This window comes from Heteronotia binoei, chromosome 10 (genome assembly GCF_032191835.1).
Source record: "Heteronotia binoei isolate CCM8104 ecotype False Entrance Well chromosome 10, APGP_CSIRO_Hbin_v1, whole genome shotgun sequence".
Classification (NCBI taxonomy): Eukaryota; Metazoa; Chordata; class Lepidosauria; order Squamata; family Gekkonidae; genus Heteronotia; species Heteronotia binoei.
Genome location: NC_083232.1, coordinates 89,078,226 through 89,101,058, shown reverse-complemented (window position 1 = coordinate 89,101,058; position 22,833 = coordinate 89,078,226). Strand labels below are relative to the sequence as shown.

Genomic DNA, 22,833 nt, shown 5'->3' with positions numbered 1-22,833 from the left:
AACATGTGGAATTCAGTGCCACAGGAGGTGGTGGCGGCTACAAGCATAGCCAGCTTCAAGAGGGGATTGGATCAACATATGGAGCAGAGGTCCATCAGTGGCATATTGTTGGAACTCCGGGGCAGTGATGCTCTGTATTCTTGGTGCTTGGGGGGGTGGGCGGGGGTCAACAGTGCAAAGGAAGGCACCAGACTTCTGAAAAGCATGTCTTCCGTCAACTTTAAACTCCTGCTTCTGCCACAGAATGCCACTTTCAGTTGGATGAGATAGAAAATTTGTCCAAGTGAGCTTCCAGAACTTATAAAACAGTATTTTCTAGCCCTTATGAAGGGGATTCACCAACTGTGTGTCATGGGTGCTGGGGGCCCTGCAGAAGAAGCCGAGCCTGCAGAAGAAACTGTGCCCCTGCCACCTGCACCAGTGCCCCTGCCTCCTGCTGGAGAAGATCCAAGCCCCCCTGCCTCGCCCTCTCGGGTGGCTCGTGTGCGTGACCGCCTTCGTCAGGACCTCAGGGATCGGAGGAGGGCGGCACGCTCATGAGCAAGATGCTCCCTGAGCCCTGAGTTGTGAAAGGATTCTGGCCCTTCTAGGAGTGAGGGTGCTTGAGTCTCAGCAGGATCCTGGCCGCCCTCTGAGTCAGCAATTAGCCCAAATGGGCAACAGACAGCTTCTGGACCCCCTGACTCTGGCATTGATCTCTGGACCCCCTGACTTCGGCTTCTGAACCTCTGACCTGTGATACCTGGACGGTGATTTGGTTTTGGTGCTTTGGACCTTCCTTGCTACCCAGCTACAGACCTTGGACTGCCCCTAGACTTCGCCTGGCCTGGCCCCAGCTCGTGACACTGTGAGCATCCTCTGACTCTGTCTGTTTGATGTGTACGCTGGTACTTTCAGGGAATGCCCTCCTTCCCTCCCTCTCTCTCTTTCTCTCTCACACACACAAACACACACACAGAAGGAGCATGTTGCTCTCCATCTTTGCCATCTTTGGCATCTCCACATCTTCATAAAGAGCTATCTATTCATTTTGAAACTGACAAGTGGCTCTGTATACCTCTGTAACTTTGCTAGCACATACAGAACAAAGCCAGCTGGCTCTTAGTACACGGCCTACTGTAAGCTCCAGGAGGATTGGCTACATCAGGGGAGTGTAGTTTAATATGCAAAGGAGTTCCTACTACAAAAAACCTCTGGATGATGATGATAGCTTTTTTGAGCAGGAACACGCAGTTCCAGCTGGCTTGGTGTCAGGGGTGTGGTGGCCTAATATGCAAATCAGTTCCTGCTGGGCTTTTTTCTACCAAAAACCCTGATGATGTGGAGGAGGCTGGGGTCAGCCATGAATCCTATCCCTGAAAGGAGTGAAGTCATTTAAGGCAGCAAAACATCTTAGGGTGGTAGGAAACGAGGGGACGAAGAGTCAAGAGCAGAGATATACTAAGGCAGTGGCCCCCAACCTTTTTGGCCCCAGGGCCGGCAGGATGGGGCACCCAATTCAGCCTCCCCCCCCATCCCCCGCGATGCCTCCTCCCCATTTTCCTCCCCCCCCTTCCCGTTTCCTCCTCCCTCCTCCTGTGCACCTGGACAAATTTTCTATCTCATCCAGCTGAAAGTGGCATTCTGTGGCAAAAGCCTTTGTTGTAATCGCCTAGGAAATTCAGCAACGGGATGGCCAAAGATAATTATCACGAATCTGTTCTTCAACAGAGATCAGCCCCTATTATATATTTTTAAAAACGTGCGGATGGAGTCTGTGTTGGTTTAAAAAAAAACCCCAGCACTGACATGGAAGGCCCTGCCTAACTGATCTCTCATATCTCAGAATGTAAAATAGTGAGTTCGATGCAGTAGAGTTCAACACAAGACATGCTTGATGGCTAAAAAAAGGTAAAGGTAGTCCGCTGTGCAAGCACCAGTTGTTTTCGACTCTGGGGTGACGTTGCTTTCACAACGTTTTCACGGCAGACTTTTTATGGGGTGGTTTTGCCATTGCCTTCCCCAGTCCTCTACACTTTCCCCCCAGCAAGCTGGGTACTCATTTTACCAGCCTTGGAAGGCTGAGTCAACCTGGAGCCAGCTACCTGAACCAGCTTCCCCTGGGATCAAACTCAGGTCATGAGCAGAGGGCTCCGACTGCAGTACTGCAGCTTTACCACTCTGCGCCATGGGGCTTTATCGTTACTACATATTAAAATGCAACATGGTGGGGCTGAGACCCCACTTATATTCGTGCAATAGAAACACACACACACAGAGCCCGATTCCCATACCGAATCACAGTAGTCAGGTTTTGCGCCAAGACTGCTCATTGGTTGCCGCTTTGAGCTCAAATCTGTCAGCGTCTACAGAGTTTCCTGCAGTAGCCCGGATGCCCGCGAAGCAGTAAATTCAGCACATAACACAGAAGCTAAGCAGAGTTGGGTGGGAGTCCACCAAGAACATCCAGGGTATCTGCACAAAGTCAGGCAGAGGCAAACCAACTCTTGTTTGTCTCTCGCCTTGAAAACTATGGGGTTGACTCACCACTGTAAGTCAGTTGTGACTTGACAGCGCTTTCTACCACCGAAGAAGAAAATTTGTACAACTTGGAGGGGGGAGGGAAATGATGGATGAAATTTAGGGAGTTCAAAAGGGAGTGAGTAGGGAGTCCAGGTTTGCCCACCATACCTTGAGGTTCCTTTCTGATGTTAAAAATAGATCCCCACCACCACACACACACACACACACACACACCCCTAGGGCTGCCAACTCCGGTTTGGGAAATTCCTGGAGATTTGGAGGTAGATTCTGGGGCAGGCAAGATTTGGGGAAAGGAGGCACCTTAGCAGAATATAATACCACAGAGTCCACTTTCAAGAGCAGCCGTTTCCTTCACAGAAACTGATCTCTGTAGTCTGGAGATCAGTCCCACCTGGAGGTTGTCAATCCTACCCCCACTTCTTTCCCACCCCTGCATTATTTTGGAAGATCCGTGTTTCGATTCACAGATTTGCGACTAGCCAAATTTCATTGTAGCATAAGCTTTACAGAAACACAGCTCTCTTCATTAGATGCAGCTGACGAAGAGAGCTGTGTTTCTCGAAAGCTTATGCTACAATGAAATTTGTTAGTCTTAAAGGTCCCACTGGTCTCTTTACTGTTTTGCAGCAACAGACTAAGATGGTTACTTTCTCAGGATAACTGAGATGATTGAACCCGATGATTAGAACAAGTTAACAAATATGCCTGACGATATAAACTAAGATCAGGGAGCCAAATCCTCCTTTGAATGGGAGTTGCATCCTCTTTAAAGAACTCCAGATACATTTCTGAAATAAAGTGTTAATTTCAAGGGCTTTTTTTTTGTAAGGGGGGGGGGAGAGCCCAACAGGAACGCATTTGCATATTAGGCCACACCCCCTGACATCACCATTGTTTCACGCAGGGTTTCTTTAAAAGAAAAAACCCAGCAGGAACTTATTTGCATATTAGGCCACGACCCTTGATGCCAACCGACTGGAACTGCATTCGTACTCAAAAAAAGCCCTAAATATTTCTGCAAAGTATACAAAAAGGAATTGCACATAAAACATATATAATCCTTGGTATAAAATTCATTTTGCCTCATAAAGACTGGCTGAAGATTGCCCATGTGTCCAAATCCAAAGATTTACCAGCAATCAGCCTCTTGAACTTTTAGCATAATCTTATGTGTAATATCTTTGAGAATTAATATTTCAAGATAAGTATTGATTTACAAACACCAGCACAATTTTAACAGAAAGGAAGGAGGCATTTTCATCCACCAATCTTGGTACCCAGCTCTGCAAAACACCCTACAGACTATAAATTGCAGAAAGTCTCAGAACAACCAGGAAATTCCACAGAACAATCAGCACAGTCAACAACCATCTTCCTTATCTTCAAACCCCTTCCAACCCTCCCAGCAATTAACACAGAACAATGGTCACATTCAACAGCCAGTTTCCTTATCACTACCCTTCCAGGAAGCCCCACCAAACAATGGGCACATCCACAAACCAATTGCCCTTTCATCACACCCCCTCCAGCCTAGAAATAGCAGCTCTCCAGCAGCCCTGGCCCCACTCAATGCACCGCAGCCAAGAAGGTCTAAGCGCCTGCTCCGGCTGCAACGCCACTGAGGATGTTCTCCGCAGCTGAGAACGAAACGTCTGGAAGGAAAACTTTCCCCAGTAGAACACGGCACTTGATCCCGAAAGACTCTACAAACCCTAATAAGTATTGACTCTTATCTGGAAGATCAGCTCCCCTGGAGAAAATGGCTGCTTTGAAGGGTGGGCTCTATGGCATTGGACCCTGTTGAGGCCCCTCCCCTCCCCAAATCCCTCCCTCTCCCAGCTCCACCCCCAAAGTCTCCAGATATTTTCCAACACAGTTCTGGCAACCCTAGTCAGCACCCTGTAGAAGAATAGTGAATTCTAATCCGTTTCAAAAATTTGTAAGGACACCTGAATTTAGTCAGTGTAACACAGATAAATTTCCAGTATATTTTGTCAAAAGCCATTCAGGGAAACATAACTTGTTGGATTCGACCTATTGAAACGCCACTGAAATCAGTTGGAGGTATGCACAGAATAGCAGCCTCAATCTTTAGCAGAGTGCGAGGATCTTCCATTTCTACTAAATAAGGCTCAAAACCACAAGTGTTTGTGAGTGCATATTTCTTTTAGTGTTTTAACTGTCGAGGGCTCAAGACTTGGAAGAAAAAGTCAACAGAAAAATCCACATCACAAGTTTCTTCCTGGGCATTGATTGACCTAATACAGAGCCAGGTGTAGCACTGAAACAATGAAATCAAAGTCCATGGACATGTGGCATTCCTTCTCCTGAGAGCCAGTTTGGTGTAGTGGTTAAGTGTATGGACTCTTGTCTGGAAGATCCGGGTTTGATTCCCCACTCCTCCACTTGCACCGGCTGGAATGGCCTTGGGTCAGCCATAGCTCTTGCAAGAGTTGTCCTTGAAAGGGCAGCTTCTGGGATAGCCCTCTCAGCCCCATTCACAGGGTGTCTGTTGTGGAGAAAGAAGATAAAGGAGATCAGGGGTGGCCAATGTAAGAGCCGCAGGGAATAAACGTCAGATGTTTGAGAGCCACAAGACATGAATGTCAGATGCTTGAGAGCCTCAAGAAGGGAGGGAGGAAGGAAGGAAGGTAGGTAGATGGGGAGGGTGAGGGAGGGGTGGAAAGAAAGCAGCTTTAAATTCATTCTCCAAGCCACCAGGCTTGCTTGGCTTTGAGGAGTGATTTAAAAAGAGGAATGCCTTCTCCAAGCCAGCCAATGGAGCAGTGGGGGCTTTGAGAGCCACCTAATATGTGTAAAAGAGCCACATGTGGCTCTCGAGACGTAGTTTGGCCACCCCTGAAGGAGATTATAAGCAGCTCTGAGACTCTGATTCAGAAAGAAGGGTGGGGTAGAAATCTACAATCTTCTTCTACTGCTACTATACTGGAAGGCCTGGCAGCCCGTCATCATCCCTTGATTTTGAAAACTGACGCATTATTTGAATCTCAACTCTGTAAATTTAGTTGTAAAGCAGATAAGGCGAGTAGTCTTGACAATAAATACGGGTGGAAATTCACAAGCCGCTGTCGTTTCAGTGAAGTTCAGTGGACCGGTTCAGGATTGTCGAAACCAGCAGACTTTTTTGGAATGGTTTCTTTTATTAGCATCTGCGTGATTTTTTGCTGTAAATATGACAAGGAAAGGTGTCTTCAAAATTATTTCCCTTTGCTAGGATGTAGAGGACAGAGACGAAAAGCGCGAGCTTGCTGCCAGCATCGAGGGCTGATTGCAAAATGGCTGCTGTTTGCAGATGTGCGGGCTCATCTATGCTTAATGAACCGATAATTGCTTAGCAGTCGGGGATTCATGTTACTGCAAAAACCATTCCATATTGGGTGTCTCTCGGGAGACATTGTGACATTGATGCCAAAGGATAAATGGACACAGGAAACAGTAACTTTCTGCTGGGAACTCTCCTTGAATCATGTGCTGCAAGACGGTTGTTTTCTAAGTGGGGATTCTCATTTCTTTCCTCTATATTACATCCGTGCGATCTGAAATTTGGCCATGCGCCTCTGAAAAGATAGCTGTATTTCACAACACGTTGCTCAGATTGCTTGTTCAAGGCAGGGGTTGTGAACTGTCTCTTCTTTGTTTTCAGAATCTGTCCATCACATCCTGGATTGAGAACATAAGAGCCGAGCCGGGTCAAAAGGAAGGTCTATCTAGCCCATCATCTTGTGGCCGAGACTGCGTAGCATCCAGATGCCTCCGGGAAGCGTCCAAGAAGGGCTTGAAGGCAGCAGGCCTCTCGAACTGTCTGTCCCCGACATCAGGTACTCAGAGTTAATACGGGCCTCATTTCTTACTAGCTGTTGAGAAACCTATTTGCTTATTCCCTTTTAAGAGCCATCAAAAGGATTAAGTAGCTGTGTTAGCAGCAGCTCCATGGTGTAGAACGTGAGTCACGGATGTATTTCCCAACTGATATAATCAGGGGCCGTTTTGTAGGAAAATAGGTGGCAGAGCTTATTAGCATATGCTGCCCCCCCCCCCAGCCCAAAGCAATCCAATGCAAGGAAGGAGAGCCCTGGGCTAGTGAGACCTGCTTGGGGCAGCTAGAGATCCAGCCAGCCCAAGCAAGCTTTGCTTGCCTGGGGCTCTCCTATGCTGCCCCCCCCCACCAAAGTCAAAAGACCACAAGCCACCTGCCACCCAAAATTACATAAGAAGTGGAGAAAGGGTGGCAAGGGCTTCTCCAGGAGTTAATGAGGGCTGCTGGGGGTGTGCAAAGCCCCTAGTGGCTGGCTGGCTGCCTGCTCTCCTAATCCAGGGGTTGTTATGCAGCTGCACCTACTATTCAGTGGACAAGGTAGGTGGGGAGGAAGAGGTGGAACCCTCAGAAAGGTTCAGGAGCTGTGCTCCTGTGAGCTCCTGCTGAATCTGAGGCCTGGATATAATGCAGGGGAGAAGGATGGGTGGGAGTAGGAAGCACAAAGTTCCCTCTAAGCTGTGGGGTCTTGTGAGCAAAAATTCTACTTTGCGAGCTACAGGCATCGAAGTTGTGAGCTACAGCATCAGTTAGCTTGCTCTGGAGCTATTTTTCCTGAGCTAAGACAAAAAATGTGTGAGCCGGAGACTAAAAAACTGTGAGCTAGCTCACACTAACACAGCTGGAAGTAACCCCTTCCCCCATTTTTTTGCCCTCTCCCTAGCTTCATGTCTCTCAAATGGGTTTTGAACTGGAAATGAGCCCTGATGGCAGAAAAGCAGCCCGGGGAAGCCAGTTTCATGGGGGAATGCATGATGAGATGAAGGTTTAGCGCTTGCTTCCTTGATTAATTGGCTCACTCCTTTCTTCACAAATGTTTGGCATAACCCGGGGGTAGCCAAATTTGCTTAATGTAAGATGCACATAGAGTAAATGTTGGATGTTTGAGAGTGGTAGGGAGGGAGGCAGGCAAATAGATGGGAGGGAGAGGTGGAAAGAAAGCAACTTTAAACACATTCTCCAAGCCACCGGCTGGCTTGGCTTGAAGAAGTGATTTAAAGAGACAAATGCCTCCTCCAAGTTGGCCGACGGGACTGTGGGGGCTTCGAGAGCCACGTGATATGTGTGAAAGAACCACGTGTGACTCCCGAGCTGCAGTTTGTCCACCCCGGCATAATCCATGCTTTAGCACAGGGGTGCCGAACATGCAATTTGGAGTCCGAATCAGGCCCCCAGAGGGCTCCTTTCATGCCCCCGAGCAACTGGCTGTCATCTTCCGTTTCTATATATCTTGCTTTCTTCTGCACAACAGCTTGCTTTGCAAGGCTTACTCAATTGCACAGGAGCTACAGAGCAAAACCTCTATTTTCTCCATTGGCTGAGGCGCCTCCTTTGGGGAGGAATAGAGGAGGAATAGCTTGCTTTGCCAGGCTCTCTCAATTGCACAGCAGAGCTACCGAGCCAAGCCTCTCTTCCTTTTTTAGACTGAGTCTCCTCCTCCCCCAATCCCCTGGGGAAGGAAGGAAAGAGCCAGAGCTTCCTTTGCCCTGTTTCCTGGATCCCAAGGGAGAAATACAAAGAAAGCATCTTTAAAAACCAATGAGTGCTAATGTTTTAAGTTTTTTAAAAATATATATTTGTGTTTGTCTGTGTTCTTTATAAAATGTACATCTCTGCTACCTAATCTTAAATAGGTACACACGTGGCCCAACCCGACATGGCCCGGCCCAACATAACAAATGAGTTCGACACCTTCTTTAGCAAATAACAGAGCAAACAGCTCTCTGTTCCCGTTGCAGCGGGACTGCAAATGGCAAGCAGCATCCTTTTGGAAAACACGTTGCACTTGAGCACACAAGGTTGCTCTAAACTGTGTTACAAATGTTTGATGTATGCACCGTTTTGCAATGCTATTGCATAGCTGTTGCTCTCTCCTCATAGGCTTGCCGGTCCACCAGTTGGGGGCAGGGGTGGCCAAACTGCAGCTCGGGAGCCACATGTGACTCTTTCACACATGCTGTGTGGCTCTTGAAGCCCCCCCCCCCCCCCACTGCCTGGAGAAGGCATTAAGTCACTTCTCCAAGCAAAGCCAGCTAGCAGCTTGGAGAATGCATTTGAAGTTGCTTTCTTTCAACCTCTCCTCCTTCCTCCGTCTATTTCCCTCCTTCTCTCCCTTTCTTGTGGTTCTCAAACATCTGAGATTCATGTTTTGTGGTTCTCAGACATCTGACGTTTATTCTATGTGGCTCTTACATTAAGCAAGTTTGGCCACCCCTGGGGCAAGGCATCCTTCGTCCCCAGAATCCTTTGCCTGCCACTGCTCCAAGGAACTGCAGGTGGGGGGGAAGGCAACATTGGCTTCATTGCTGTGTTACGTCTGGAAATAATCTGAAAGTAACAAAGGTAGCCCTTGGAAACCATAGAGCAGCAGTGGCCAAACTGAGGCTTGGGAGCCACATGTGGCTTTTTCACACATCCTGTGTGGCTCTTGAAGCCCCCACCGCCTCATCACCTGTCTTGGAGAAGGCATTTCTCTCTTTAAATCACTTGCCCAAGATAAGCCAGCCGACAGCTTGGAGAATGCGTTTAAAGTTAAAGTTGCTTTCTTTCCACCTCTCCCTCCCCCGTCTATTTGCCTCTCTCCCACCCACCCTTGTGGCTCTCAAACATGTGACATTGATGTCTTGTGGCTCTCAACCATCTGCTGTCTATTCCATGCGGCTCTTACATTAAGCAAGTTCGGCCGCCCCTGCCATCAAGTTTCTGGCAGTTCCTAGCATTGCCCAAAGTTGCCTTCAAGTTTTCCCCAGGAATGATATAGGGACACAGCCAACATCATGTCCCCTCATGTCCTCACCCCCGATTCTCCTGCCAGTTGCCAAGCTTGGGCTGGCGAACTTATCTCCCCCCCCCCCGCCTCCAAATCATCCCCCGAAAGGGAAAAAAACTTACAACAGAAGTGCTTTGCTTTGTTGGCTCAAACTCTCTCTGTGGGCGGACGGCAGGGAAGGAGTTGCATGGCCCTTCTCGCTAACATTTCAGGCTTGCCCATTCTGCCTTTCCATCCCCCCAAGCCAAGCACATTCCTGCTGCGTGTCCTAAGCCAGATTGCGAGTACTTTGCATGTTCTTACGCTGCTGCCAGGGAACGGTAGTTCCACCCGGTACATTTTGAGTGTAGTCTAGACTAATATACAATGCGTATTGCTGCCGGGCGCCAAACTGGCATGTATGTTTTAAGAGGGTTGATTTTAAAGATACCTGATTTGCTCATGGTGACCCTGAGCATGCATAAGTAGAGTGTTGGGCTTTTTAGCAGGAACTCCTTTGCATATTAGGCCACACACCCCTGATGTAGCCGATCCTCCTGGAGCAGCTTACAGTAGGCCCTGTACTAAGAGCCCTGTAAGCTCTTGGAGGATTGGCTACATCAAGAGGATGTGGCCCAATATGCAAAGGAGTTCCTGCTACCAAAAAAAAAAGCCCCGTGCATAAGCACAGGAAGTCAGTGACTGGTGAGCATGACTTGACTTGACTTGACTTGAAATGCTGCTTTTTAAAAAACTGTTAAGAAATCATCATTGCCATCGTAAGAACAACAGGAACGTAAGCAGAGCCCTGCTGGATCAAACCAATAGTGCATCTAGTCCAGCATCCAGTCTCACTCAGTAGCCAATAAGAACATAAGAGAAGCCATGTTGGATCAGGCCAACAGCCCATCCAGTCCAACACTCTGTGTCACACAGTGGCAGCAATTTTTATATATACACTCACACTGTGGCTAATAGCCACTGATGGACCTGTGCTCCATATTTTTATCTAAACCCCTCTTGAAGGTGGCTATACTTGTGGCCGCCACCACCTCCTGTGGCAGTGAATTCCACATGTTAATCACCCTTTGGTTGAAGAAGTACTTCCTTTTATCCGTTTTAACCTGGCTGCTCAGCAATTTCATCGAATGCCCACGAGTTCTTGTATTGTGAGAAAGGGAGAAAAGTACTTCTTTCTCTACTTTCTCCATCCCATGCATTATCTTGTAAACCTCTATCATGTAACTCCGCAGTCGACGTTTCTCCAAGCTAAAGAGTCCCAAGCATTTCAACCTTTCTAGGGCTGGCAATTCCCAGGTGGGCAAGGGAGAACAGAGCAAAAAGCTACTGTGATATTCAACCTCCGAAAAATTCAAACTAAAAATGCAAAATTATACAAGCATCATAAATATATTTGTTTTTCAAAACAGTGAAATCAGTCAGCCTTTTAAATCATCCAAGGAATGTTTTTCATCAGGAACCCAGATTCCTCCTCCTTAAGCAAATCAGTGCCAATTGTCTGGGAAAGTCCTGAGTGAAAATAATTAAAGTCCAGATAATTCCAATATTTCAGATGTATGCAGTCAGCAAGCCATACGGCGACGGGATTGTACTATTGTTGCTGCTTTGCGTTGGCTTTTTCAAGCTGCATAAAAAATAACCATATCAATAAAACAGTAATCACAAAATTCGTTCCATGTGTGTGTATTAGCCAAATACAACCAACATACCTTCTCACAAATAATATTCACATACTGGGTAAGAATGCCATAAATTTCCAACACGGAGGGACACTTCAATAGCGATAAGGTATATATACACAGCTGTATATGTTAAGCATTCTTTAAAGATACAGAACTAACGGTTGCAGAAATGTCCAACAGGTTGAGCATTGAACAAATAGAACGATCACAAGAACACTCCAATATAAATACAAATACAAACTCCTTCAAAGGAAGCACGCCAGATCCCACTCATTGTTTAGCCCCGAAGCAACCAGTGTATTAAATTTTAAAATCATTCGCATTTCTTGCTGTAGAAGCCATCTGTTGCAGTCCGCTCTACCTTGCAACCTAGATGGAAACCTGAGAAGTACGCAAAAGCGCGATGACCGTGGTTCATATTTTAATTTTGAAAGATGCTCGACAAGCGGAGCATCTGACACATGATTTTTTCAGACGAGACTTGCGTTCCAATCTAGGGCTGCCAATCCCCAGGTGGGGGCAGGGGATCCCCTAGTTTGGAGGCCCTCCCCCATTTCAGGGTCATCAGAAAGTGGGGGAGGGGGAGGGAAATGTCTGCTGGGCACTCCATTATTCCCTTTGGAGACTGATTCCCATAGGGTATAATGAAGAATTGATCGACATGTATCTGGAGCTCTGGGGGGGGACTGTTTTTTGAGGTAGAGGCACCAAATTTGCAGCCTAGCATCCAATGCCACTCCCCAAAACGCCCTCCCAAGTTTCAAAACGATTGGACCGGGGATCCAAAAGAAGGTGCCTGTATCCTTCATTATTTCCAGCGGAGGGAAGGTATTTAAAAGGTACGCTGTACAGCCCTTTACATGTGATGGCCAGAACTCCCTTTTGGAGTTCGATTATGTTTGTTACACCTTGCTCTTGGCTCCACCCCCGAAGTCTCCTGGCTCCACCCCCAAAGTCCCCAAATATTTCTTGAATTGGACCTGGCAACCGTAAGCCAACCAGTCCCTCCGGATGGTCAATAACAAGAGGTAGAGGATGTTGCCTCCTGGCTCTGAGATGCCTCTGAATGAGGAGGTTCCCCTCAATGGCTAGTAGCCATTAATAGACATCCTCCATGTGTCAGCGAAGGTTCATTGAAGTTCCCAAAAGGAGCAGACTTAGTTATTTGAAACAAAGTTGCGTTTATTGTATTCTCCAAAGTTACTTCAGCATGAAAGACATTGGAACTGATGGCTAGCAGTTCGAGTCATTGGTATGTAACATTATACATCAAAGCATTCACAACTATCCCCGATTCCCAAAACAAAGGCAGTCTTTGCATGTGAGACATTTCACACGGCTCCCCCTTATCTTCTACAGTTGGTGGTTACATTTCCCAGCGGCAATGTCCTTGCTGCCTCCAGGGGGGAGGTGAGAATCTGCCCGGCACTTTCTACTTCAAAGACTGCCTAACAACCTTTGATATTCCTGGGAAGCTACTCTTGGGCTAGCCCCTACTGGGCCCCCCACTACTACTCTACTAATATGGGTTAGTAAGCATATATCTTTATTAATCAATCTGGTTAGTAATCAGCATTCAAGAAGAGTATCAATGAACAGAGTCTGACACCATGATCATGAACCTGTCTAATCCTCCCTTAAAGCTGTTGATTCCTGTGGCCATCACTGCATTCTCTGGCAGAGAATTTCACATTTTAACCACTCTCTGTAAAGCAGTATTTCCTTTCGTCGATCCTGAACCTACTGCCCGCCAGCTTCATCGGATGCCCTAGTATTTGGGGAGAGGGAGAAGAATGTCTCTTTGTTAGCTCTGTTCGCCCCGTGCGTAGTTTTCTAAACCTCTATTATTGCATTGTACCTGTCGTCGTGATCTCTGAGCCTGGTTTTTGGAGCCGTTGCTGAGTGACCCAAAAAATCAACCTGATGAGGGGAAGACGGTTTTTCTACTCTCTAACTGTTGTGTAGCGTGACCAGGGGTGGAATTCTAGCAGGAGCTCCTTTGCATATTAGGCCACACACCCCTGATGTAGCCAATCCCCCCAAGAGCTTACAAGGCTCTTTTATGTAAGCTCTTGGAGGATTGGCTGCATCAGGGGTGTGTGGCCTAATATGCAAAGAAGCTCCTGCTAGAATTCCATCCCTGATAGCGACTATAAAAATGGTGGCCAGATTTTTGTATCTGGCCGCCAAGAGGAGAGACAGTATTAATAAGTGTCAATGATTTATTACTGCTATTTCCTTGCCTGTCTTTGATGCTGTCGTATGCCATTAAAGGTGGTGGTGGTGGTGGTTGTTTAAACCTCTATCATGTCCCCCTTTAGTCATCTCTTTTCCAAACTGAAAAGTCCCAGACTTTTCAGCCTTTCCTTATCCTACCAGGTGCTTGATGTGAGAAAGTGGACACCGTTGTATACTTTGTGCGAGTCTCAGAGCCCCGTTCTCCAGGTATTTAACTGTAACGGAACAATGCTGTGCACAAGGAATCAAAAGTTGGCCTTCAGCCAGGGAGGGGGAAAAAACCCCTCTGTTGTGGAGGCGCTCACATGCCCACCGTGTGAAAACAGCTGTTCTGACCAGTTCATCCTTGAATCCAAGAAGCAGCATAAATATTTTCAAGACATTGCTGATAGACCACAGAAGCTGCTAGGCTTACATTTTAGATAGCAGAGAGCTCACAGGGCAGAACCTCAATGTGTTTCTTACAGGTCCAAGCAAAACATGGTATTATTTTTGCCAAGTGTTTACACTGTTAGATTCCCAAGTGCCTTGCATTCAGGGAAATTGTTGATAGCGTTAGAGTGAGTTTTAAATTCAGGGCTTTTTTTGTAGCAGGAACTCCTTTGCATATTAGGCCACACACCCCTTGATGTAGCCAGTCCTCCTGGAGTTTACAGTAGGCCCTGTAATAAGAGGCCTGTAAGTTCTTGGAGGATTGGGTACATCAGGGGGTGTGGCCTGATATGCAAAGGAGTTCCTGCTACAAAAACCCCCCTGCATATATTCAGCATTTGCATAGTGAATTCCATTTATTTAGACCAGTTCTGTCATGCCTTTATACTGATCTCCTTATTGCAAGCAGAAGCTAAGGTTTCTGACATGATAGAGGTTTACAAGATTATGCCTGGGATAGAGAAGGTGGAGAAAGAAATACTTTTCTCCCTTTCTCACAATACAAGAACTCGTGGGCACTCAATGAAATTGCTGAGCAGTTGGAATGGAACGGATAAAAGGAAGTACTTCTTCATCCAGAGGGTGATTAACATGTGGAATTCACTGCCACAGGAGGTGGTGGCAACTGCAAGCATAGACAGCTTCAAGAGGGGATTGAATCAACATATGGAGCAGAGGTCCATCAGTGGCTATTAGCTATAGGGTATAGACGGAACTCTCTGTCTGGGGCAGTGATGCTCTGTATTCTTGATGCTGGAGGGGCAACAGTGGGAGGGCTTCTAGTGTCCTGGCCCCACTGATGAACTGCCTGATGGCACCTGGGTTTTTTTGCCATTGTGTGACAGAGTGTTGGACTGGATGGGCCATTGGTCTGATCCAGCATGGCTTCTCTGAAAGCCAGATTGGTGTAGTGGTTAAGTGTGCAGACTCTTATCTCGGAGAACTGGGTTTGATTCCTCACTCCTCCACTTGCACCTGCTGGAATGGCTTTGGGTCAGCCATAGCTCTGGCAGAGGTTGTACTTGAAAGGGCAGCTGCTCAGGCTCAGCCCCACCCACCTCACAGAGTGTCTGTTGTGGGAGGAGAAGACATAGGAGATTGTAAGCAGCTCTGAGTCTCTGATTCAGAGAGAAGGGCAGGGTATAAATCTGCAATTCTTCTCCTCCTCCTCCTCCCTTTATGTTCTTATGAGGCATCTAGTGAATTCTAAGCCATCTAGTAAATTAACTCAAACCAGATATGCCCCTGCTCACCACACAGATGGTTGGTCACACCAATAGTCCCTCTAAACTATGGAGTCTTGTGAGCAAAAATTCTGCTTCGTGAGCTATTGGCATTAAAGTTGTGAAGCTGCTGCATAAATTAGTTTGCCCTGGGGTCATTTTTCCTGAGGTAAGACAAAACCGTGTGAGCCAGAGGCTTAAAAACTGTGAACTGGCTCATGCTAACGTAGCTTAGAGGGAACACTGGTTATCATCACCACCCCATGAAAGGGTCCTTCTTCCCCTTGAGATTCATTTAAGTTTTTCATTTAGGGATATCAGATCTAAGGATCAGATTGTCAGAGGTTTCCTATATTATGTTCAAACCAGAAGGGCTTGCAGGGATGATCCTACAAGTCAAGGTTATGCAGTTCCTACAGGGATGACCAATATCCTTGGCATCATATTTGGAACAAGGGTGACCAAACTCTGGCTCAGTAGCCACCTGTGGCTCTTCCATACTTATTGTGTGGCTCTTGAAGCTCCCACCACCCCTGTCAGGCAGCTTGAAGAAGGCATTTCTCTCTTAAATTACTTCTTCAAGCTAAGCCAGCTGGCGGCTTGCAGAATGCATTTAAAGTTAAAGTTGCTTTCTTTCCATCTCTCTTCCCTCCCCCCTTCTATTTGGTGACTGCCTGCCCGTCTTCTGGCTCTCAAGCATCTTACGGTCGTGACTCTTGTGGCTCTCAAACATCTAACCTTTATTCTGTGTGGCTCTTACATTAGAAGAAGAAGAAGATATTGGATTTACATCCCGCTCTAACGCTCTGAATCTCAGAGCGGTCACAATCTCCTTTACTTCCCCCTCCCACACACAACAGACACCCTGTGAGGTAGGTGGGGCTAAGAGAGCTTTCACAGCAGCTGCTCTTTCAAGGACAGCCTCTGCCAAAGCTATGGCTGACCCAAGGCCACTCCAGCAGGTGCGAGTGGAGGAGTGGGGAATCAAACCCAGTTCTCCCAGATAAGAGTCTACGTGCTTAACCACTACACCAAACTGGCTCTCATTAAGGAAATTTGGCCTCCCCTGATCTGGAAGAACAACAACAACAAAAAACCAATCCTTGTACGATGGACTCATTGATGTCCTGAGGGCTTTTCCTGTTGCCAGTGAGTGAATTAAACCAAAGTGCCAAGAAAGACCACATTAGAAGAGCCCTGCTGGATCAGGCCAGTGGTCCATCTAGTCCAGCATCCTGTCTCACACATACCAGTAGGGGCTGTGGCTCAGTGGAAGAGCTTCTGCTTGACATGCAGAAGGTCGCAGGCTCAGTCTCTAGCATCTCCAGTGAAAAGGATCCAGTTGGGAGGCTCTGTGAAAGACCTCTTTGGAGTGCAGCTGCCAGTCTGAGTGGACAGTGATCTTGGTGGACCAGTGGTCTTATTCAATATAAGACAGTTTCATTCGTAACCTCCTCCCCGCCCCGGTGGTCCTTGCTGGATCTCCCACCCTCCCCTGAATGCTTCCTGTTGTCAGCCCCATAGCGCTCACTGTGGCTCTTGACCACTTCCTTGCTCTCTGTTTACCTGACTCGGACTTGCTAGTGACCCAACTCTGTACCCCTGACTTGAGTGACAGGCCCTTTCCCCTCTACCTCCCAACTTGGTTTTGATCCCTTGGTTCCCAGTTTCACCTCCCATGGGATGGGTGCTTTAGGGGGACTAGTCAAGGGGTGAAGACTTGGATGTAATTTGGGTATTTCGGACACTAGGGCTATTTGCAGATGTTTTGATTACATTACTAACTGCCAATTAATCACTGGCCATTCTCTGTCACTCCATGTCTCTCTCCTGCATTTTTCTGTCCACTTTCTGGTCTGTAAAATTATAGCTAACCAACAGGAGTCTTCCTCCGTCTCTCTGTCTCTCTCCCTCCCTCTCCCCCCCCTCTCTCCCCCCCTCTCCTCCCTCTCTCCCTCCCTCTCCCCCCTCCTCCCTCTTCCCCCCCCCCTCTACCCCTCTTCCCTCTTTCTCCCCCTCTCCCCTCCCTCTGGAGAGCCAGTTTAGTGGTTAAGTGTGCGGACTCTTATCTGGGAGAACCAGGTTTGATTCCCCACTCCTCCACTTGCACCTGCTAGCATGGCCTTGGATCAGCCATAGCTCCCGCAAAGCTGTCCTCGAAAGGGCAGCTGCTGTGAGAGCCCTCTCCAGCCCCACCCACCTCACAAGCTGTCTGTTGTGGGGAGGAAGGTAAAGGAGACTGTGAGCCGCTCTGAGACTCTTCGGAGTGGAGGGCAGGATATAAATCCAATATCTTCTTCTTCTCTCTCCCTCCCTCTCCCCCTCCTCTCTCTTTCATGGGGGTGGTGACTGACTGCCACCCAAAATGGCTGCCACAGGAGGCGGAGTCAAATGGAATCCCTCCCTTGTCACACCTCTTGGGAAGAAGGAAAGGCTGGATGGGAAATGGAGGCACACATTCCTCCTGATCCTCCAGTGGAAAAACCCTTTTATTTGAATGAGGGCAGCCAGTAACTACCCCTGCCATAAAATGGCCACACCTACTCCCTGGAAACCTCAGTGGGCACCAAGAGAAGTACTGATGGGTTCCGTGGTTACGGTTGCCAATATCCAGGTGGGTAACCCAGAGCCCCGTGGGGCCGAATGGTAAGCTGCAGCACTGCAGTCCAAGCTCTGCTCAAGACCTGAGCTCAATCCCAGTGGAAGGTGGGTTCATATAGCCAGCTCAAGGTTGACTCAGCCTTCCATCCTTCCAAGGTCGGTAAATGAGGACCCAGCTTGCTGGGGGAAAGTGTAGGTGACTGGGGAAGGCAATGGCAAACCACCCTGTAAAAAAAAAAGTCTGCCGTGAAAACGTTGTGATGCGACGTCACCCCAGAGTCGGAAATGACTGGTGCTTGCACAGGGGGACTACCTTTACCTTTAACCCAAAACCAAAAGTAACACCAAGAAAGACTGTCAATAAGAAACAAATTACAATCTCATGAATCTGTATAATAAAATGTTTTATTAAAGCTGTGCTTTAAATAATTTTTTGGTGTACATTATCTTGAACAGCTATCAAATAAATGACAATATTTGCAAGCCAGCTGTAGTGGCTATGCCACACAAATGTGCTCATAGGCACCGAAACAGGCATTTAAAGTGACAAGTATGCTCTTAGGCTCCATGAAAATATTAGTGTCTGAAAAACTTGGTTACAGATGAAAATTTACAAAAATGGTACTTATATATACTGGTAGCTATAATAACAAGTCAAGAACATACTTAAATTGCGACTTCGTTTTGTTCCTTTGTCTAAATATGACCCATTTACTACTAGAAAGGACTTGTGTTTGTTGTTGAGACAAATGAAACGGAATGTTTTCAATGCCTGTTTCAGTGCCTGTGAGCACATTTGTGTGACGTAGCCGCAACCGCCAGCTTGCAAATGTAGTTTGTTTGATAGCTGTTCAAGATAACGTACACCAGGGGTGGCCAACGGTAGCTCTCCAGATGTTTTTTGCCTACAACTCCCATCAGCCCCAGCCATCGGCCATGGTGGCTGGGGCTGATGGGAGTTGTAGGCAAAAAAACATCTGGAGAGCTACCGTTGGCCACCCCTGACATACACCAAAGAATTCTTTGAAGCGTAGCTTTAATATAATAACATTTTATTATACAGATTTATGAGATTGTAAATTTGTTTCTTATTGATGGTCTTTATAGGATGGCCAAGCTCCCAGGCGGGGTGGGGATTCTCCTGCTTTGGAGGTCCCCAACCTGCCGGCCCACAGTGGGGCTGGCAGGGGGATCCCCCTCCTGACATTGCCGGTGCGATGATGTCACTCGCAAGTGGTGTCATTGTGACGGCGCACACCGCTCTAGGAGATTCTGGGAAACCTCTATGGTTTTCCTGGGTGCTCTAGCAATTTGGGAGGAAAACTCTATGGTGCCGGGGGACTGTCTACTCACTGGAGTCCCATTTGCCTTTTCTCATCTCCAGATGGAGATCTGCTGTTATTACAGTTGATCTCCAGACAACATAGATGGTCCCCTGGAGAAAATGTCTGCTTTGGAGAGTGGACTGTATGCAATGTTCTAATTCTCCCCCCCCCCCCCACACACACACGCACGCACACATACACACATACTCTGAGAGGAACAGTTCACATCCTGAGCAGAATATAACTGCCGTATTCTTAAAACGTCGCAGTATTGTCGGGACCATGGAGGAGCTGCTAAACCAAAACAGCTAAAACTCTCCGTCTTAAAACACGATTCTGACTGTGTAATGATTATATGGTATCAAAATACAAAAGGAGTATCATCATTACAAAACATATCAGTCATGCAGAAAGTTAAAACCTCGATAATTCCACAATGCTACTACTGGAGAGCCAGTTTGGTGTAGTGGTTAAGTGTGCGGACTCTTATCTGGGAGAACCGGGTTTGATTCCCCACTCCTCCACTTGCACCTGCTGGAATGGCCTTCGGTCAGCCAGAGCTCTGGCAGAGGTTGTCCTTGAAAGGGCAGCTGCTGTGAGAGCCCTCTCCAGCCCCACCCACCTCACAGGGTGTCTGTTGTGGGGGAGGAAGGTAAAGGAGATTGTGAGCCGCTCTGAGACTCTTCGGAGGGGAGGGCGGGATATAAATCCAATATCTTCTTCTTCTTCTTCTACTGTCCTTATATGGCATAAAGCCACTATACTATATTCCAGTGCTATATTTGAGGTCCAACGGATAACCGGTCCGCTTAGCAAGCCGTTTCGGATCTCTAATCCTTCTTCCGGGGACCAATCTTGCATATTATGTGTGACTTTCAAGGTCCAGTAGTGCCAAAAATACAATCATCGTCCGTGTCAATCCAGAATTCCTAGTTTTCTCTAATTTTCACGCATAATAGCAGGGACGCCATAGTTAATACATTCCTTGTCAGCAAAACAGGCGTTCTCTCTACCATATAAGCATCACACAGTCAGAATTGTGTTTCAACACAGAGCGTTTTATCTTTGTTTTTGTATTCTTAAAATGGGCAATGGGCAGTGCAAGACTTTGCGAAGTTCCAGGTTGCGGCTGAATGGGGCTTCCTGGGTTAATCGAGTGGCCGCTCACGCGCACAGCTAAGAGGGAACACTGGCGGTACGGCATTGTACCCTGGTGAGGTCTGTCTCAGGAATCCCGGTTGTAGGTCTTAGTGGCACCATTTCCCATTCTTCCTGAAGTGCCATTTTTTGACCACAAGATGGCTACTCTAGACTCTCTCTCCACTCGTTACTGAATTGGCAGATACTGTTATCTGCCACTTCAACCCGCTGTCTTCTAATGCTGAAATAGAGAACAGAGGGTACAAGACAAAGAATGTGAGCGCAGATGGATTTACATATATTTTGTGCACTCTCCTTGCTGGGTTGTTGCCACTTGATCTGGACATCCAGATGAAACCAGGAGTTCTGTTAACATCTTAGCAACAGTTGTATTAAATATTTCCAAGGATTACAGCCTTAAAAAACAAAACAAAAAAAAAAGATTGAGGATACTATTTCCACCTATATTTGACTTAACTGATTTGGTTTCTGCTGATGTTCCGTTTGGAATGGAAAAACCCAAACAAAATGGAGACAAAAACTGGCAAAATAATCCCTTAAATGCACTTTTATGTACTTTTTAAAATTGGAATATGACTAATTTTGATGCTTTGGCTTGATAGATTTTATTTTTACTGAAGAGATTCTTCAATATTGGTGACCTTCAAATTAGAGAACAGCCAGATATATTGCGTAAAAAGGTAAAGATAGTTCCCTGTGCAAGCAACAGTTGTTTCCGTCTCTGGGGTGATGTCGCATCATGATGTTTTCACGGCAGACTTTTTTACAGGGTGGTTTGCCATTGCCTCCCCCAGTCATCTACACTTGCTGGGGACTCGTTTTACCGACCTCGGAAGGATGGAAGGCTGAGTCAACCTTGAGCTGGCTACTGCAGGTTAAAAAAAAAGGCGTGCACCGTATTGTGTTCAGTTACCATTAAGTGACGGTAAACCTTTAAAAGAAAATGTCAAACCTTGAGGTTGTTATGTGTTGCGAAAACACATATATTGGGTATTGTAAAGGGCATGATAAAGAAGTGGTCTATTTTTTTATTTATCTGTTTATTGTATAGTATATCCAAATTGGCTATCAAAAAGCATTTTTTTTTTCCTTTGAGTTAATGAGAAACTCCTCTATGTTCTTTTCCTGTTTCTCTCTGCTTGTGGTTGCAAAGATCTTTCAGAGTGGTGGACAGAGACAGAATTAAGGCATACCACCCCACACGTTCTCTTTCTTCTCTGCTGCAGTAACAAAGAGGGTTTTGAGTCCAGTGGCACCTTTAAGACCAGCAAAGTTTTATTTTTGCTATAAGCTTTTGTGTACATGGACACCTCTTCAGAGGGTTGCTAATATCCTTAAACAACAAATTTGGGTATTCAGTGTGAAAGGAAAAAGGCAAGAAATTGCACTGAACAATAGACCAGTGTTTAGGCTTCAGTGTTCCACAAGTGGCACGAACCACTTATGATATTATAAAATAATAATACAGACTGTTTTTGCACTTTATTAGGCAGTACAGAGATGTTATAAACCCTTATTTGATGGTGTGTGGTTCAGTGTAATTTCTTGCCCAGTATTCTTTAACAGGCGTCATGATTTAGATTCAAAAATGGCAGTCATATTAACATTTTTTAATTAATTTCTGAAGTAAACAAGTAAATATCAATATTCATATGTGTATAATCAATTAATCTTATTAAAACAAGTTGTAAACTAGCACAAAAATACGTAAATACATATAATAAATATTGAGGAAGGATATTAAGTTACATAAATGTAACTAGACATGCTAACCATTCTCTATTCAAGAAGAGAGGTCAAGATGAGTATCAAGATACAATCAATCCAAAAAACACTTATATTATTAAAAAAAAATATATATATATATAAGTAATATACATTGATTCCTAACTGTCTAAATATATTCTATACGTACTATGCAGGTTATTCCAAAAAATTACTGTTAGGTAATTACCATTAGGTGTGATCCACGACTAGCACAGTAAGAGAAAATGAAGGTAAAGAACAAAAGAAAAGAGAAAGAGAAAACAATAATAAAAAATAAATAAAAAATAGTAATAACTTATAGACTCAGTGGCCAGTCTTAATTCCAGCACTGGGAATTTTTTCCAACAAAAAAGAGTCCATTTCATCAGTCATTGTGGGGATTATTCTTGATTTGGGAAAAGTGTTATTGTGAATACAGCTACAATCGTTTGAGCATCGGTACATTAGCTAGTCATTAATCTGATTAATCTCTTTTGTAAAACAAAGAGTCATGGCTAAAGTGACCCCCCCCCCCAGTGGTTAGATGCTTCCTTTGGGATACCTTTCCAATTTGGTCCCAGATAATCTGAGCTCGGCGGGTCTATTTTCTTAGGCGATAAGATCAGGGGTCGTTTTGTAGGAAAAGAGGTGGTGGAGCTCATCCAGGGATTGTTATGCAGCTGCACCTACTCTTCAATGGACAAGGTGGGAAGGAGGAGGCGGAAGTCTCAGAAAGGTTCAGGTGCTGTGCTCCTGTGAGCTCCAGCTGAATCTGAGGCCTGGATAAGATGAATATAACACTCACTCCATAGGTAGCTGATGCTGTTTAAAAAAAAAAGACCCAGGAAATGTGAATAATTTTATAAAACTTTATAAAACTCAAGTGTTTGCTTTTTTTTTTTTTTTTTTGCTAACACCCAACAGCCCTGAGCAGTGGACTGACTTCAAAGAACCGCTAACCCAGAGGTGTCAAACATGTGGCCCAGGGGTCGAATCTGGCCCCTGGAGGGCTCCTATCAGGCCCCTGAGCAACCGGCTGTCATCCTCTTCCTTCTCTCTCTTGCTTCCTTTTGCATCA

The 22,833-nt window shown here is 46.2% G+C and overlaps 1 protein-coding gene across 3 annotated transcripts in view; it reads left to right on the top strand.

The window, feature by feature from the left end:
• Positions 1–22,833, top strand: part of EZH2 (enhancer of zeste 2 polycomb repressive complex 2 subunit) — a 109,653-nt gene that overhangs the window by 5,508 nt on the left and 81,312 nt on the right. The window contains exon 2 of one of the 3 annotated variants that reach the window (XM_060247758.1): positions 6,188–6,362. The gene's annotated coding sequence lies outside the window, so the exon portion shown is untranslated. Of the gene's footprint in view, positions 1–6,187; positions 6,363–22,833 lie in introns of those variants that run through there. The other 2 variants (XM_060247756.1, XM_060247757.1) reach the window with 2 other exon arrangements.